General features: G+C 39.6%; 1 protein-coding gene across 5 annotated transcripts in view; it reads left to right on the top strand.

Annotated features, from left to right (window-relative positions):
* Positions 1 to 18,478, top strand: part of CHRM3 (cholinergic receptor muscarinic 3) — a 458,960-nt gene that overhangs the window by 273,924 nt on the left and 166,558 nt on the right. The window contains exon 1 of one of the 5 annotated variants that reach the window (XM_045816567.1): positions 9,417 to 9,626. The exons of the other annotated variants lie outside the window; for them this stretch is intronic. The gene's annotated coding sequence lies outside the window, so the exon portion shown is untranslated. Of the gene's footprint in view, positions 1 to 9,416; positions 9,627 to 18,478 lie in introns of those variants that run through there. 5 annotated transcript variants of the gene reach the window in all.

Here is an 18,478-nt window from a genome sequence, read left to right as displayed (position 1 = left end):
TGATTTCTGTACAAATGAGTTAGAGAATAATTCACACCAGAGTAGCAGAAATAGCTGCACATAAAAATTCAGTGCACGTAAGAATCACTGTGTGTATGAATCCAGTACACATATGAATCAGTGCACATATGAATCCAGTACATGTATGAATCTCATGCATGTACAAATCCTGTGCAAATACAAATCCAGTACAGATGTGAACCTTAACGTGCCTCCATGTCAGGTATCAGATAAAGAACAGCTGACCATGGGAATTATAAATAAATGGGGGATTCTTTCTTCCACTTAACTGATGAATCAGCCAAAATTCTTTAGCAAAACTATTATTTGATTGTGTATTGATTACAAAAAGGGAACATTTGGTAGACTAGAGCCATAAAAATAATATAACTTGAAAGAAGTTGAAAAGAAAATAAAAAATAAAAAGCATGTTTGAGTGTCTTATCACAAAATCAGAAACACAATTTGCTTCAAACTTTTCCTAGTAGCTGAGCCTCTCCTGCAATTAAAGTAACAAAATAAATATTTTTTAATATTTTATTTATTTATTTTTAGAGAGGTAAGGGAGGGAGATAGAGAGAGAGAGAGAAACATCAATGTGCGGTTGCTGGGGGTTATGGCCTGCAACCTAGGAATGTACCCTGGCTGGGAATTGAACCTGGGACACTTTGGTTCCCAGCCCGTGCTCAATCCACTGAGCTACACCAGCCAGGGCTTACAAAATAAATATTGAAGCACCCTCTCTGTGCAGAAGAGGAGGTGGTATTTGTCCCAAAGGACTTGATTTACTTCTTAGAGGAAGATAAGGTTTATATATGTATATCTACTTATCTATATATCAAGAATTCAAAAAAGAATTTATTAATATGTATAATAAATATACAAATCAAGTGCTAAAGGGAGCTTAGAGGAAATAGATTTATTCCAGCCAGGGAGTTTGCAAAATTTACATAGAAATCATCTTCATGCTTATGAAAAATCTTCATGATCATGAGAAATTCTCTGGGCATATATGAAAAGAAAAGGCACTCCAAATAACTTGGGAAAGAAAACAGTATGGAATGTGGTTGGGGAAAAGCAAAGAGCCCTCCTTAAGTACAGTTCAACCTATGTCCTCCGCAAGAAAGAACCACAGACTAAGGGGCTTAAATGGCAGAGGGGTGTGGTCTCAGAGTTCTGGGGTCAGAGTGCAGGGAGGGCTCATTTCCTCTGAGGCAGGAACAGAGAATCTGTTTCATGCCTCTCTCCAAGCATCTGCCCACAGTCTTTGGGTCCATGACTAGCAGATGTATCACTCCAGCCTCTGCCTTCTAGTCATATGTCTTTCTCCCTGCCTCTGTGTCCAAATGTCCACCCTTTGTAAGGACACAGTCATACTGAGTTAGGGCCCACCTTAATGACCCCAGTTTTGCTTCATTACCTTTGTTAAGACCCTATCTCCAAATAAGGTCACATTCTGAGGTGCTTAGGGTTAGGATTTCACATGCTTTTTGGGAGGAACATGTCAACCCCTAAGAGTAGGTAAAGAGAAAAAATGATAAATAGTTTGGAAAAAAATTCACTATGTATCAAGGGACCTTGATGTTCAAAATAATGAACATAGACATTATCCCAGGGACTAGAACTCTACGACCAATTGTGGGAAGTGACTAAGTTACCTTAGAATACTAAATAAGCTTTTACACACGAGGAAAATGCAAAGTTATGAAATAAATGATAGAAGTAGATGATACTGAAGATAACAGAGAAATCAGAATTAAATAGTTTAACCCTGAGATGAGGAGTTTGGTTAATTTATTAACAGATGGAAGAAAAATTTGCTGAAGAAAAAAATACCTTCCTTTGGCTTCCAAGAGATGGCAAAGACGTGACACAGCCCAGATGTGCCCGGGGCCAGCGTAGACTGTCCCCACCAGGGCGTAAAAGCTGAACGTGATGTCAGGCACTGTCCCCTGGCTTAGATCGGCTGTCACCTTGGGGTCTGAGAGGGGGTAGACTTTGTTAGCCATGCAGTAGAATTTGGAGATATTTCTTCTAATTTCTTAAAACTTAACAACTAGAAGGAAATGTTAAGGCCTCTGTCCCACACACCTCCCCCGACATGTGCACAGGCCTGATGGAGGAACATGCTAAGAGGGTACATACTAAAGCTAGACTGATTATCATAAGAAATTTCCAGAAAAATATGAAAAACAAAATGATATTTTTCAACTTACATGAGAAAAATGAAGGCAGTGAATGGCAGCAGGAGGAGCAAAGGCTGGCAGGTAGCGTGTGCATGTTCTCAGGGTGGCTGTGGACAAGCGAACTGATCTTCCCAGCTCTGGCTATGTGTTGTGTGAGGTGGGGGTTACTGTGTCCTACAGTTATCTGGAGGCTTGGATGAAACAGCTCCACAAAGAACACAATGGGTGTCATATAGCTCTTTCACTTTTATAAATTCTAGCTTTCATAACCAAAAGGATTCCTGGTGTTTCTCCCCTTAGACTGAAACATGTTTATGTATAGATGGACTGGTTATCTAATTCATAAGTTGAAAATAAATTGCTGGATTTTTAAAAAATCTCATAGAATATTCCATGGCTATTGTGGGGACCGATGATTCTCAGCAAAATTGGTAACTATTGTTTTTGTAAAGTTTTCTTAAGCTTGTTTAGTTCTATAAGCCTAGATGTTCAGAATAATGAGATACCTGTTTAGGAAGTAAATAAAATCTACATTTTTAAGTGAAAATACCAGTGTTTCTTGGAAGAAAACTTAAGGAATGATTCTAAACTTTTAAAGCCTATGTGTAATAGGACAGCAGTATCAGTTTTGAAATGGGCTGTAAATAAAAACCTCTTCCTCTTTTATAGCTTTTGTATAGTTTTGTTCTCAGTAATTCTAATAGATATTTTCTGGGCAACAGAGTTTGTCAGCAATTATTATGTTGAGAAAGTAGAAGAAAAACAATAATTAAATACTTTCATTTATCCTACTTTATCCCTGACTCTGTAGCTAAACTTAAGCATAGATTGAAAAGAAACATACACCGAGGTAACTTCATATTAAAAAAGTATTGTGTATCCTTGGCTTTGAAGAAATGACCAAATCAATTTTCTGAGAAATGAGGATATCCAAATGGGTATTACTTTGTGAGTCTAAGCAAAAATAGGCAAAGAAGGCTTTGCTTACTTCCTGGATATGGGTATTTATAAGAGAGTAAGATATGTATTTGAAATCCTTTCATGAATATGCAAGGTAACTTAAAAACATAGCTATTCCTCCTCAGAGGCAAAGGGACAAGTGATTAATTACTTAAAGGACCTTTCATGAGTTTCCAAGCTAGTCTTCCATCTTGAGTACAGAAGTGGTTTCTGGAAAGTTTACCTGAAGTTATTTGGTGCTGTTACATTGCTTCATTCACACTGATTTTTTTCTGGGGTCCCATGAAAAGTTCAACAAGATTAACTAGCCTTCAGGGTCCATGTTGACAAAAGAAATGGCCATTAAAAAAGAAAAAAAAGAGGTTACCCAAAGCATACTCTTTTTAATCTAGCCCTGACTAGTTATTTGCATATCTTTAAATAAATAATGCTTCCTCTCACTTCCTATTGTTCTGCAACCAAATTCAGTATTTATCAAAGGGTTTAGCACTTAGACCTAGTACAATGACCTTGCAGCTCTTTGAGCTCATGAAGTTGGTCCCACCCCAGGCTTTGGCTCTCTCCTTTCCTACCCCTAAAACACTTTCACAGACTGCCCCGGTGACCAGGGATCTGCCCAAATGTCTCCGCCTTAAGGCAGCTTTCACTGTTCACCATCTATAATGGTCACACTCCTGAAAAGTGCTCCTTTCCCCCACATACCCTGCTTTATTTTTTCAGTAAAGCAGCTAATATTACCTCATTAATTTTGTTGCAATTTTGTGTTCCCCACTAGAAAAAATTTCTCCTACCAATGACGTCTATTCAATTCCTATGTTTCAAGCTACAATAGTCCTGGGTATGTGGTAGTGACTATATTTACTGACATGATAAATGAATGAGTGAGTGAATGAGTGAATTAATGAAGTCTTTCTTATAGATGTGGAGCAGCTGAGAGGGGTTTACAGATCCCTTTTACCTGTTATTGGCTACTTCTGCAAATAATGTCAGGAACAGGTTTTTAGAGAGTTATTTAATTTATGAGGTAAGTTCTTGTTTGTTGTGAGGTTCTAATTAAGAAACTAAATTCCAAATAAATTTAAGTAGATTATATGAAGCAGAGGATGAATTCAGTGATTTGGAAGACAAGGTAGCAGAAAACACACTCAAAACAGCAAAAGGAACAAATGAATTAAAAATCAGGACAGTTTTAAGGATATCTAGCACAACATCAAGCATGACAACATTTTCATCAAAAGGTACCAGAAGAAGAGAGAGAGCAAGGGATTGAGAAGGTATTTGAAGAAATAATGACTGCAGACTTCCTTAACCTGCTGATGGAATAGGACACAAGTTCAGGTAGGACAGAGAGTCCCCAAACTGGTGAACCTAAAGAGGCCCACACCAAGACACAGTGTAATTAAAATGCCAGAGGTCAAAGACAATGACAGAATCTTAAAAGAAGAAAGAGAAAAACAGCTACCTACAATAGAGCTCCCATAAGACTGTCAGCTGATTCCTCAACAGAAAATTTTCAGGCCAGAAGGGATCGGCATGGATATTCAAAGTGTTGAAAAGCAAGGACCTACAGCCAAGACTATTCTACCCAGCAAGGCTATCATTTTAAATTGAAGGAGAAATAATGCACTTCCAAGAAAAGAAAAAGCTAAAGGAGTTCATCACCACCAAACCACTATTACAAGAAATGTTAAAGGTACTTCTTGAAGAAGAAGAAGGAGAACAATAAAAGGAACATAAATATGAATAATAAATTGGCAAAAACTAGGTACCTATATATACTCACTTTAAACATAAATGAATTAAATATTCCAATCAAAAGACATGGGAGACCTGAATGGGTAAGGAAACAAGACCCATACATATGTTTTCTATCAGAGATCCAGTTAAGATGAAAGACATGCAGAGACTGAAAGTAGAGGAATGGAAAAAGAGATTTTATGTAAATGGAAAGATAACAAAGCAGGGGTAGCAATACTGATACTAGAGAGAATAGACTTTAAAACAAAGATTATAATGAGACAAAGAAGAACATAATGATAAAGAGATCAATCCAAGAAGAGGATATAACTCTTTCAACATTTATGCACCCAACATAGGAGTATCTAAATATACAAAGCAAATAACGATGAACATAAAGGCAGAGGTTGACAGTAATGCAGTCATAGTAAGGTACTGTAACACCCATTACATCAATGGACAGATCTTCCAGACAGAAAATCAACAAGGAAACAGTGGTCTTAAATGACACATTTGACCAGGTCGATTTAATTGATATTTTTGTAGTATTTTGCCCCAAAGTAGCAAAATACATATTGTTTTCAAGTATACAAGGAACATTTTCCAGGGTAGACTACATGTTAAGCCACAAAAGAGTCTCAGTTAATTTAAGAAAATTGAAGTAATATCAAGCATTTTCTTCAATCACAATGGTATGAAACTAGAAATCAATTTTTCGAGCTCCCACAGTGCAAAACAAAGCCATGGCTTGTAGCTTTGGTACATTGTCATGATGTATATACTCTCACCAATGCTGAAGTCAAGTTATCAGTGTGATCTCAGGGAATGTAGATATAAAAAAAGACACCTATAATCAGCCTGCAGCCCCTGTACACCCCTGCATAGATGACAGTGGGATGGGAGAACCTGAAGGTTTGCATGAGAAATAGAATATCTAATAGAGGGAGATGGTAAAATCAATAATAAGGTGGGTAGATCAGTGTTGGACAAGAGAAAAAAATCTTATTTAATGAGTTCAAAGGCAACCAATTGGACTAGAATAAATTCATGGAGAGGAGAGGAAGTTGAATGAGTGCGTTTTCACTCCAGGGGTTATTTTGTATGTAAATTAGGAGAGCAGGGCTTTTCTGAGGGTGAGGAAGTGGTGGTTGGCATATACAATGGGATTGGATAGCACAGTCCAAGTTTGAAGGAGAAAAGATCTGTGAGGGTAGTTGAACAGTGTGGCAGTTCCAGTGGCAATCAGGACTTTGCACCAGCACCATTCCATTCCGCAGAGACACATAAATTTATCCAGAATTTAGGGTCTAAGACATAGCAGCTCAGATTATATATATATATATATATAAAATGATTGCATTGTTCTTGGGTTGAAAATTTGCAGGAGAACATGGGGTGGTGACAAGAATTCAGGGGAAAGGTACATATTGACAAAAGGATTTTTGAAGTGATAGTCTTTGATGTCCAGGATGAAGAAAGAGAATAAACAGAGGCTGATAGTCTCAGTGAGGTTTGAGCACAGACAGAGTGGAAATGTAAAGGTGAGAGAGCTAAAAAGATGGAGGGTGCTGGTTAGAGACCATCACAGAGTGAGTGGGTGCAGAGGTAATGGAGTCTGGGGTGGCCATGAATGTGACTGGCTGAACCAGACTGGAGGTGAAAGTGATGAGAACGAGTAAGACAGTTGTTGGATGGTCAGTCAAAGAGACACTGAGGTCACCCAGGATCCCAGGTGGGATATTAATTAACATGCGCCAAAGTCTTAGGTGGGGGGACTCACTGGGACTGCAGACACTTGCAGGGAGAAATGGAGTACACTTGAACAGTGTGAGCCTCGAAGCAGAGCATGCTCGACAGGGCAGTAAAGGAATAATGTTGTTATAGTAGTAAAGAAGAAAACTAATCAGTGCGTGCTCAAATTGTATAGACTATTTTTTTAAACAAAGAGTCTGAACTCTGTAAAACATTAGTTGATGCAGAGAAGAGCTCAGGTGCAGCTAAGGTGGAAAGTAGGGGAAGACAATTCTATTAAGCTATGAGAATGCACAGGAAGGTTTTGTTTGGCTTATGTGTTTGTTTGGCTTGGTTTAGATTTGTTAATTTGCTTTGATTTTAACCATTAATGTAAACATATTTGATGAATATACATTCCAGAAAGAGTTATGGGATAAAACTTGAATGAACAATAATTGAAATATCTTCAATTCCAAAAAGACATAGGTGTTCTTAATTGCCTTCATTTTTTTTTTTTGCATTGAAAATAGTTGCCTGAGTCTATCTTCCAAAACAACAAAAAGTTCAATTGTAAGATCTGAGATGAATTCCGAAGTTCTCAGAATGCATTTTTTTTATTCATTTCTCAACTGTAAATGCCAGGGACTCTGAATAAGGCTTTGTCATGTGCTGGACCTATCTGCTTGCTGAGGAGGTAGCACTGGCCTTGAATGCAGCTGGCAGTGTTGACTTAGTTACGCTGCCACCCGGAAAGTGTAGAGCAGGTCCTTTGACAGGTGAGAGCCTTGCTGGACATGTCAGTATCACAGGCGGGAGATGAGGCCATTGTTTCTGAAGAAATTGAAATATATTTTTAACAGACAATTTCATCACCACTGGAAAATCCTAATGCAGAATTTAAGAAGGGGCATATATATATATGTTTATAACTGTTGCATTAGTAAATAGCAACTAAATGTGGTTGTTAATTATCTGTTGGTTAGGGATCAGAGCTACCTTTCTTCAGATCCAAGTGGCGACCTATGTGGTAAGCTCCTGTGTGACAAAAATTCGGGGTTGGTGTGCTTATAGTATTTACTTTCTCAAGGTGTGGTTTATTCTTTTATGGTACCTGTCAGTTCTGGCTTAAACATGCCCAGGAAGTTCACGTATACTGAACAAAGAACTAGTGACCTTACTTGAGTTTTGTCCTTCCTCCTGTTCTAAAATTGACAGTCCTTGAGGGCATGTCCTGGAATGATTTGTCCTGCTCTAGCTCAATGGTGGCAGTCTGTATTTTACCTCTCTAGTCATTTATCAAGCAACTTCAATGTGCTGTGGCAAAGTGTAGAGTGACAGACATACAGGCTAGGCAAGGTGATTATTCTACATGTATTCCTACTTCATTGGAGGCAGGATTTTGTATTCTGACAAGTAAATGGTATAGGTGTATGGGAAAGAGTAGCAACCACTGAAGTATTTTGCCAGAATTCTCATGTTACAGTATCAAAAAATGTCAAGAACAATGACAGTGCACATTACAATGTTCCTTTCAAATAATAGCAAAGCTTCACTCAGCTGATAGGCAGAACCCTCCAACTGCAATGTGTCTTACTAGGGAGACATGACAAGCGGGTCATTGAACACTGACTGCACAGAGGTAAACGACCTGTATATTTTCCAATCACAATTGGAATTTTAAGTGAGTGGGATAGAATAAACTCAGTTTGGAATTTGAAATAAATTCGGCTTGGAATGTGTTTGAGACCAAGGTTTATACAAGAGCTACACAAACCTCTCAGCTCGAAACATGACATGAGGTGAGATGTTCCTGGCACCTTAGAGCCAGACAGGGGTTGCCGGAGGACCAGGGCACAGGCACTGGGTCAACAGCTATTTATTTCTCCTTGAGAAGGACACATAGGGGTTTACTTAATACCCTGGGGTGGGGATAACATGCCACCTGGTAGGTGGAAATGTCTATACTTTCTCAGAGGTGGTATTTTTAGTTTGGTGTTGCCAATAAAATCTTTAACCACATTGCCATTTTTCTTTCTCTTGATATCTGCCTAAATAATTCAAAGCCATTGCACATAGTAACTGATTAGAAAAAAGGAAAAGTGGTTGGGAAAAACACGAGTCAACTTCTGATAATTCTGAGCAACCACTCACAGCAACTTAACTGGCCCAGCTGTGAGAGCGGTTTTCTCCAGTGCAGACTCTGCTGATCGGAGAGCTCTGCGAGGTCCAACAAGGAGGGAGGCCAGGGTGTGCGCAAGGCTGAAGGGTTAATCGGTAACTGACAATACATCTAAGGTCATTTTAAGTAATACAAAGACTCACTCTGCACAGGTGAAGAACGGACGTGTTTCGTAGGAGTTTAGAAATACTAGTTTAGCTCGGGCTGTGGGGAGGTGCAGGATGCTACACTCCCAGAAAGAGCATCTGTAAATTAACATACTAGCCAAGGGGGCTGACTCAGAATACAGAGAAGTGGAGAAATAAAAAAGGAGTTTAGGTCCGCAGATTAGCTAGAGATCATTAGAAGTGAAGTGGTGGAGTGGGAGAGCCAGGAACAGGGAAAGTGGCGTCAGTCCTCAGAGCGTGCACATTGCTTGGTCTGAGCCTGCAGTTGTCGGGAGGGTGGAATCAGTCCCTTGCACCGAGTATTATGCTTTCCCACTTTAAACAGTAGCATGTGATCATGTAGTCCTTCTTCGAGTTCAGGTAAAACCAAGATAAAGGGCTCTTTCAGCAAATATTTGTTTTCCCAGCAGCAGCAGACTTGCCATGTTCCAATTTCGGGGCAGCTCTGCCATGTGTCCAGGCTCCGCTGCTTGGAGCTCTCCGTAATTATCCCTGCTATAGACTCAAAGCAAGCAGATTCCAGCAAGCCAGCGAGCACTGCTGGCCATTTCACCTGGGGAGTTTCGTACTGCTGTCTTGTTGCAGCCTAAGACTTTTGGGGGTCGTCAGCTCACAGAAATGTCTCCTGACTATGAACACACCTTCAGCATGTGTCCATTGAAGGTAAGGGAAAAACAGTATAACATTGTCTGCTTTAATGCCAACTTTACTTAAATAAAAGTGGGATTTCAAGCATGGCCCTGTTGTATAGCTCACCTTTAAGTAGCAGTGCTGGGATTCAGGGTAGAAACAAGAGTTCTTTGAGGAATAAGTAAACATGGACATGGAGGAGTCGTACCCTCCACGCCACGCCCTCCTGCTGCCATTGGAAAAGGGCTGGTACCTGTGTGGTGCTCTGAGTATATGCAGTGTAGAGCTGCTCCGTGAAGGAAAGGATGTGGTATGTGTGTGCATGTGGCCCCTGTGACAGCAAGAGCCGTGGATTGCTTCTGAAAACACAGTTCCAACTCTAGGCTCAGCAGGACTTTTCAACCCTGAACTTGGAGCTGGGCCTAAAAGTTGCAGTTTCAAAGGTCAGGGTGAAGACTCGCACCTATGTTGTAGCCGTGTCATTGCTCCAGTGTTCATGGTTTAAGGGAAGGGGTTGTATATGTCATGTGTCCAACTGCAGGTGAGCGAGGAGGAGCCGCAGTGTGCACAACAGGAGTATGTGTTCTGCTAAGGCCGAAAACCTCGTCTTTGCATGTATTGTTCACATCATGCTTTAAAGCCAGTGGTAATGGGTCATTTCATTAATGGGTCATTTATTCAGAGACAAGGAAGCACTAAATCAAAAACTAAGGTTTAAAATGGAATTAAAAATTGTGTGAGATTACATAGCTCAGCTTGGGTTATGTAAATGAAGTGGTGAAGCTCTCTTTCATTTGGCTCCGGCTCTCCCACGGTACACGTCAGGACATGTTCACATTGCAGATGCTCCACGTGAACAAAGAGCAGAAGGGGGCACATGCTGAACATTCCAGATATTTCCAAATGCTTAATCTCGATCCTTAAACAATTCTGTCTGTAGGGACATGGGGAATTTGAGTGTGTATTATTTTCTGTTAAGATTTGCTACGACTTGATTTCCAGAGCTTTTACTATCAAGTACACAAACAGGCCTGTTTAAAGGGAAAACTGTCTTATCTAATTCATGTTGAAACCTGTAAGCATTGTTAGGCCCCCTTATACATGACCGAGTGGTAATCTCCTTGAATATAATGAAAATAAGAACAAGTGATCACCCTGTAAATTTATTCATGTATTTTTTTCCTGTGGATAAATTTTCTTCTTTAAGCATTTATGGCATGGAGTGATTTTGTTTATAGGCAACGTGCATTTAAAAATTTTATTTTTGTTTTATTTACACACAACTGAAATAGATTTGAGAACATAAATTTAATCAAGAATCTTTATAAATTATTACAACATGAGAATTATGTACTGTGAAATTTTAAATATTCATAATTTTATTCAGGCGATCCAATTAAAGGAGTACCCAGCTGAAAGTAACCCGTCAAAAGCCCAAATTCTGTGCAATGCAATGATGTTTATTTCTCAGAAACTCAGGACGCTGTAAGTTCTTACAGTGGACATGGTAAATGAGCGCCGGTGTGGTTCTGTGAGGGAAGTTCTCGTTGGAGGGATGTGGACTGTGGAGGATACGCCTAGTGATGGAAGAGACAGGGTGGCGCCGCCCAGCTCACCCACCACAAGGGCGCTGTGTCCCAGCTCGGACAGCTGCTTGGTCAGAATTCTAGGCATTCTGAGGGGCAAGAAGGAAGAAACATATTTAAATGAGTGTGGCATTCAACCTGAGGATTGGCATTTTTGTTAAGAAATCATTAATGTCTTCAGGGATTCTAAAAACAGTAAAGAATGGGTAACCCACCCATGGATGATTAACAAATTTCATTAACAGGTATTACAAAGTTTCAAGCTGAAAGCAGGTCAGAGTAGCAGTTTATATTTTAATGACATACAGAAAGAACTACCCTCCTAAAAGATTAAAAAGAATGAAAAAAAAAACCTATTATGTATTATCAATCTAAATGAACACATTCCATAATGGGAAATACAAAAGCCATGTTAACCATTTAATCTGGTTATAGATTTTAGGCACTCATGTGTATTATATACATTCATGAACAACCAGAGGAAAAGGCAAATGAGGCAAAAAGATAACAATGTCTCATGAAAAAATAAATGTTGCAGCAGGCGAGGGAAGGGATCAAGCTGATCGGGCAGATTTTTAGAACATGGAAGTATTTTTAAGATGGACCTTAAAAATGGCTAAAATCTGCCCTCTCCAACAAAGGGTAGGAAAAGGCATTCCAGACCATGAAATTCTAGAAGAAACTGAAAAATAATTAATTTATTTAGTTTGAAATAATAAATTAATTATTTATAAAGATGTAGTTGCCTGGAACATGCTGAAAAGATTGACTGAATCCTGTGAAATGTGCCTTCGTTTCAGTTGGTTGGCATGACAGCTAATGAAATGAAAAGTACCTAACACCCGCTGGTCTTGTGCTCCCAAACCTCCCGTACACCCAGTTGGCTGCCTGAGCAGGTGTCATTGCCACCCAGTGCCCCCCTCAGTTGAGTATTATTTTTACCAACTTACAAGATCTTTCCTCTTGCAGTTTAATAGTAAACAGGACTCAAATAACTAAGTCTGGAGACATGGGTTCTGGTCTTGACATGGTGGCCTAGCCTGATGGCTTTGTGACTTGGCTCTTTCTCCCCCACACCTTCCTCTTTGTTTTCCTCTGCAGTGTCGTCACTCATTAACCACACTGAGCAGTACATGTGCGTGGTCTGTAGTGCCTGTATTGTAAAGAATCTCCATTACTTAATATGTTAAATACAACTTTATACAAATAACACATTTCATTTAGAGCTAAAGTAACATATGCAAGAGTGGCATTTATCAGTCATTCAAATGCATTCTTTCTAGCCTGGAAAAGGTACGTATTTATTATAAGAACATTCATAAACATGATTGTACTTTACTGGGTCCATTTCTTTGACTTTGGTTTCTTCAATAGGAATACATTCCAGGATAGAAATAGAGCAGATATCAGTTAAGAGATTATAAAAATTTTGAAGGGGAGTAAGTCAAAGTAGGTTTGGTTGATTGTCATCACTATATTAATTTGCTTTGATTGAAGCTTGACCGTTCCTAACTGATGCATACACTGTTCCTTGGAATCAGTGGAGACTTAGGAATTCCTCAGTGTTCTCTGTGTACTGTGAGAAATGCAGCATCAGGAACACCTGCCTCTGGCGGCATGAAGAGGTAGTTACTTCAACTGCCTGAACATGTCCTCACTCAGTTGTCTGCCAGGAACACCAATGTGTGAAGTAGCGTCCTTCAGTGGCCATAACACAGTGCCTAAGTGATTCCCATAAATATTACCAGATTAAAGTGTTTTCTAAAGTGTAACTGAATCATAGCTTTTAAAAAATACTATCTTGTCACTATTCTTTTTGAAAGGTCAATGATTTCTATCATCTCTATTAGAGGTGATATGAACAGAATTAGATTTTCTGCTTACTTTAGACTTTATGTTTTCAACTTTATTTCTTAAATGCATGATGAGTGACGAGGACTGGCACACTCAACAAGCAGGCAAACATGAATTCGGCTCCCCTGCTGCTATCACCACACCACACCCCCACAACTTACAGAAGCAGCTGTGGGCAGGTGGTCTGTGGGTGCCAGAAGCGGTGTTTGCTCCTTCATATCCAGCATCTCAATGTGCCCATTGTGTGTAGGATGTAGGTGACTAAACATCATCCCTGTCCATTGATGCAGATTGTTTGAGATATTTCTAGAACTAGACTGGGAACTGCTGTGGTCATTGTCAGTGACCCGGGACTAATACATTCCTTGTGGGGGCCTTCCTGTTCTCACCACCACTTAGCACCTGCTGATTCTGCAACATGTGGATGAGGCCCCCAGGATGTATGTAGACTTGACAATAAATTGGAAACAAATCCTGTTTTATGAATTCATGTGTTTTGGCCTTCAGTTGATATTGACTAAAGCCAAGGTGCACGATCTCTTACTTTCATGTTGGGTTGACAACCCACAAATATGCCTCATCTTCTCTACCCTTATCAGTATTGGTCAAAGCCAGCAGTCCTGCCTTTGTAGGTACTGGGACAATTCCAACTTGAAGAGCATGCTAACTTAGGTGGGTGTGGGTACATTCCAGTCCTTATAAACTTCTCCAATTTACAGAAATGTGTCTTGAGCTCTCAGCAAAGTGTCGCCTGTGTGATTCTTCTTATCACATCATTCATTGATAACACACACAGCAAAGCCCAAACAGCACTCCTGTGGGGCTGGCATTGGCAAAAGCGTTCATTTTTGGTAGTATTCTTCAGATTGAGCTGTTTGATTATCATGAGATATGGTAGTGGTTAAGAAACAATTTAAGAATATGAAGTAATGGGTTCAAGTCCAGGCTTTGCCACTTATTTAATTCTGTGTGTTTGGGGGAGTAATTTAACCTCACTAGACTTTAATTCCCTTGCTTGTAAAATGCGTGTACCAGTAGGCGCTTGTGAAGGTTAAATGAGGTTCTATGTGTAAAGCACTTAGCACAGTTCCTGGTGTATAAAGAACATGTTTAATAAATGTTAATGTTAGAACAGTTTAAAAAATGATTCACCAGTCTGGCATTTTCTCTACATACATGTTCTAAACATATCTCAAAGAGAGTTTCTGAATTTTCCTCTCATGATTCATTTGAATTTCTATTTGTTATATTTCAACTTTTCTCAAAATCATCTAAGCTAGAAATTCTAGTTGCTTACTCTTCCTTCCTGATCCCACACACATGATCAATTGAGACCGATGATTTTACCACCTAAATGCTACTGATTCTATGTTCTTTTCTGCATTCTTATACTTGAGCCTTATTTCAGGCTCTTATCATCTCTGTACCTGGTTAGCAGCCTGTTACTTACTCTCACCTGTGACCTTGCCTCAGCCCCGCCCGTCCGTACTGCCTCCCAGCATGACCTGCAGCCTTGAAGTGCCTCCTGGGCCACAGGCCTGCCACCTGCATGTGGGAAGGAAGCATTTCAGGGTGGCATCGCCTGTGATCTAGCTGCTGCCCCCTCTCTAACATACCTTATTTTGTACTTCAGAAGTTACTTAGAAAATTATTTCATAAAAATTAATTCCCAGTTAGAAAAATTCTAGCTTTGTCATTGTCTGTGTTGTGATCAATGGCACCATATTTTCTTTGCTTTTGTAGTATAATACTAGTATGTTTCACTTTTTTTTTACCATCATGACCATTCAACTGAAGCTTGGAAAATAAACACTGAGTATATTAATTATCATTTGTTTACAAAATGTTGTCAGTTCAACAAATAAACATGTTAGGTAGAAATAGAAATACATGAACTAAAACCGAAAATGCTTCTCCTTAAGATGAATGTAGATAAAGCACACTATAGCACTAAAATATGCGAGAACATATATTTTTATGTGTTCGAGTAAGTCCATCCTGTGAGTCCTGATGTGCTCTTTGCTTCCTGTCACTGAACGTGCCAGTTGTTCCATGGATGGTCATACTTTTCAGGCCAAATGTTTCACAACGTAAATATAGATAGTACAGCTGCCTGATCTGTTAGCTTTTAAGTTTCTTGATGACCAGGAAATTCTTACAAGGATGAATTCTTAACTGTGCTTGGAAAAGGAGGACACTTTTTGACCAATCAGTAAATGCAGTTGATTGGTTGCCTGAGGGTCAATGAATTTTGAATTCTTTACCCAACAGTAATAAGACTTTTGCTGTTTGGCTAAATACTTTAGAAAGACTTCTTGGCCCTAAAATCCAGCCTGGAAGTTGCCAACTACTTCAAGGGGGTAAAGGTGAATTGGGTAAAAAGTAAAAAATCAAAGAAAACAATAACAAGAAACACTGTTGGTTTGATTTCAAATTGTAAATATACAGCTTGATTATTGAGATGTGCACATTTCCCCTTTTAAAAATATATTAAATAGTACTATAAAATATTACTAAAAATCTAGTGTAAATGTCTTTAAACTCTTCCATACTCCTACAGTATTTCATAGGGGCCGGCGAACCACAGCCCTCAGGTAAAAGCTGCCCCCTGCCTGTGCTTATCAATAATGTTTTATTGGAACACGCTATGCTCATTTGTTTGCACATTGTTCATGACTGCTTTTATGCTAAAATGGCAGAATTGAGCAGTTGCAACAAAGGCTGTGAAATAAGAATTCTTAGCTCTTTAATAACATGTTTGCTAACTTCTGATCTAGTATATTAGCTGTTATAATTTTTTGTGTAGGTATACTTATGTTAATGTGTGATTTTGGTATATTGTGAGTGATATATGTTTTACCTTGGTGTTAAAAATAGTGTCCACGTTGGCACTGAACACCTGAATGAAAAGTGATGGTCAATTTATAATACCCATGGAGTTAATGTGCCATGTTCCTAAGCTTGGCCTTGTCTGTTCACCATTTAATGTTTATTTTTATTTTCTTATATTTTGACTGAGTCTGATTGACCTGTTTAAAATGTGATACATATACTTTGTAAAATGTAAAATTATAAAGTGTCTCCTTTTATCTGAAGACAGATAAAAGGACAGATAAAAGGAGTGTTAAGTAGTTGAACTGGATTTGGGGCCAGAGCTCACCTTGAAGGCTCCAGCAACTACTTTCCTGAGTCTCTACAAGAAACATGGGCTAGTTCATGTACAAAACCCTTGGCTGAATCAGTGGGTGATAATTCTGTTTGTGACTGCAGCTAAAATCCTGGAGAATTTTTGTTTTACTTTTCCTTCTGTAGAAACAGACGTGAAAGTATATGTGTGCCAAACCCAGTGGAAGAAATGATGTGCTGGTGAAGTTGGGTGTTTGCAAAAAAATAAGAATAACTTCTTATTTGTTATCATAATGTCAGCATCTTGCAGTGCCTAATAGATAGCAATGCTTATTAGGTTTTTTTTTCTGAATTAATAATGATTTAACAGAGAATGTAGATGTTCTAGAAGGCTGCTGGAAGCCAGAACAACAGTTAAAAATGTTCCTTGGAGAACCAGCAGACCTGGGCTTGAATACCAGCTTCCCCACTCACTACCTCAACCACTTTACACACAGCAGTTAAATGTAAAGCCGCAGTCTTGTTCTCTGTATGCCAGAGATCTAACTGCACCTACTGCATGAAGTAACTGTGAAGATCAAATGGTAAAATCCAAATAAAGCGCCCTCCATGTGCTTGGCACACAGCCAGCTCTCAGTAAATGTGAGTTATTATTGTGAATGCATATGAATCTTAGGTGAAGAGGTAAGCCTGTTTTGAAGGTAATCCTTCTTTGACTGTTTGCATCTTCCATTTGGATGTAATTATTCTCAGTTGCTTGCCTAAGCCCAAAATAATGGATATTAAGATATTCTCTAGTTTCAAAATGTCAGTTTCATAATTTTTTTTGCCAATTGAACCCTTGGCAGTAAGACACTCTTTCTGACCTTTTTTTTGGTATCACCAATTGTTTAAAAGTCCCTATTTAATTTTAAAAAGCTTTTGTGCTACATTTTCCTGATGCTTATTATAGGTTTAGAATTGTGTGCTATAAAAAGTATTTGGCTGTGTGTGCTCTTATAATGAAAGTAATTTAATTGGTCATTCTGCCTCCACAGATCAGCAGCGGTCAAAATGACCTTTTTAAGAGTCCATGAGAGAGAGAGGTGTTAGAGAGGGGGGAGGAAAATTCAGCCTCCCCGCCTCTCCTGACAAGGAAGCTCTCCACGTGTCTTCCCCTGGCGTGGACAGCCCGTCACCCACATCTGTTCAGTTTGTACCACACAACTCAACAATCCGAGGACAAGGGTCCCTTGAACACACTGCCACTATACTTACACAATATTTTGTCAGGAATTCTTGCTGCCTTTGAAGTCTCCTGGGTGAACTTTCCAAGATTACAGTTGTTACACTGAAAAAAATACAAGACAATAATCAATACTTTTCTTAAAGAGGGGATACCCCGACCAAGTTAATTTACATACTGCTTCCTGTTCATGTGATGTCAGCAGGATTAAAGAGTTTACCTCCTCTCTGCCTGTTGTACAAAGGTTTTGCATACTGGAGCAGTCATTATGTTTCTCTCAGAACATATGGGCGGGGGGTGGGGGGCTCAAAAAACCCAGAATCTCTGGAGGGCAGGCCTCTTGTAGTCCAGGTTCCCCCCATTAGGTGAATGTTCTAGGATCACATCTGTACCAGTGCACCAGCTGGCATCGTGAGAGGCTGCGTTCAGCTTCAGTGAAAAATTTTTGAAGACTCTTTCAATGCATTTGTCCATTGGATGATGGGTAATTTACAAGTGCACCTGCCTACACAGCACCAAGTGGTCAATAGTTTTTGATCAAAAATGGCATGACCCAGTCCTGGCTGGCGTAGCTCAGTGGATTGAGCTCGGGTTGTGAACCAAAATATCACAGGTTCGATTCCCAGCCAGGGCACATGCCTGGGTTGCAGGCCACGGCTCTCAGCAACCGCACATTGATGTTTCTGTTCTCTCTCTCTCTCTCTCTCTCTCTCTCTCTCTTTCTCTCTCTCTCTCTCTCTCTCTCCCGCCTCCCTTCCCTCTCTAAAATAAATTTTTAAAAAATGGCATGACCCCCATGCCCTACCCTCCCTGTTCACCTGATCTGAGACTCCATCAACCTGGCCATCACTCTGCACCCCACCCTATTGATTCCCTGAGACCCTGTTCCACCCAAATTGCTGGCCCATCCAAGCCACTTCCAGTGGCTTTTTGATATAAATGACCTACCAAGGATCATGCCTTGGACTTTCCCAAAATCTCTCATAGGTTCACAAAACCCAGATAAGCAGCATTAGTCTTGGCATGATTTGTACCTCTTGCTAAACAGCCCCAAGCCTTGTACTAATGCCAGCCAGTTTGTTTGCGGCTTGGCC

Source organism: Phyllostomus hastatus, unplaced genomic scaffold (genome assembly GCF_019186645.2).
Source record: "Phyllostomus hastatus isolate PE091 unplaced genomic scaffold, TTU_PhHast_1.1 phas_contig_148, whole genome shotgun sequence".
NCBI classification, from domain to species: Eukaryota; Metazoa; Chordata; class Mammalia; order Chiroptera; family Phyllostomidae; genus Phyllostomus; species Phyllostomus hastatus.
This window is presented reverse-complemented; position numbering and strand designations above follow the sequence as displayed.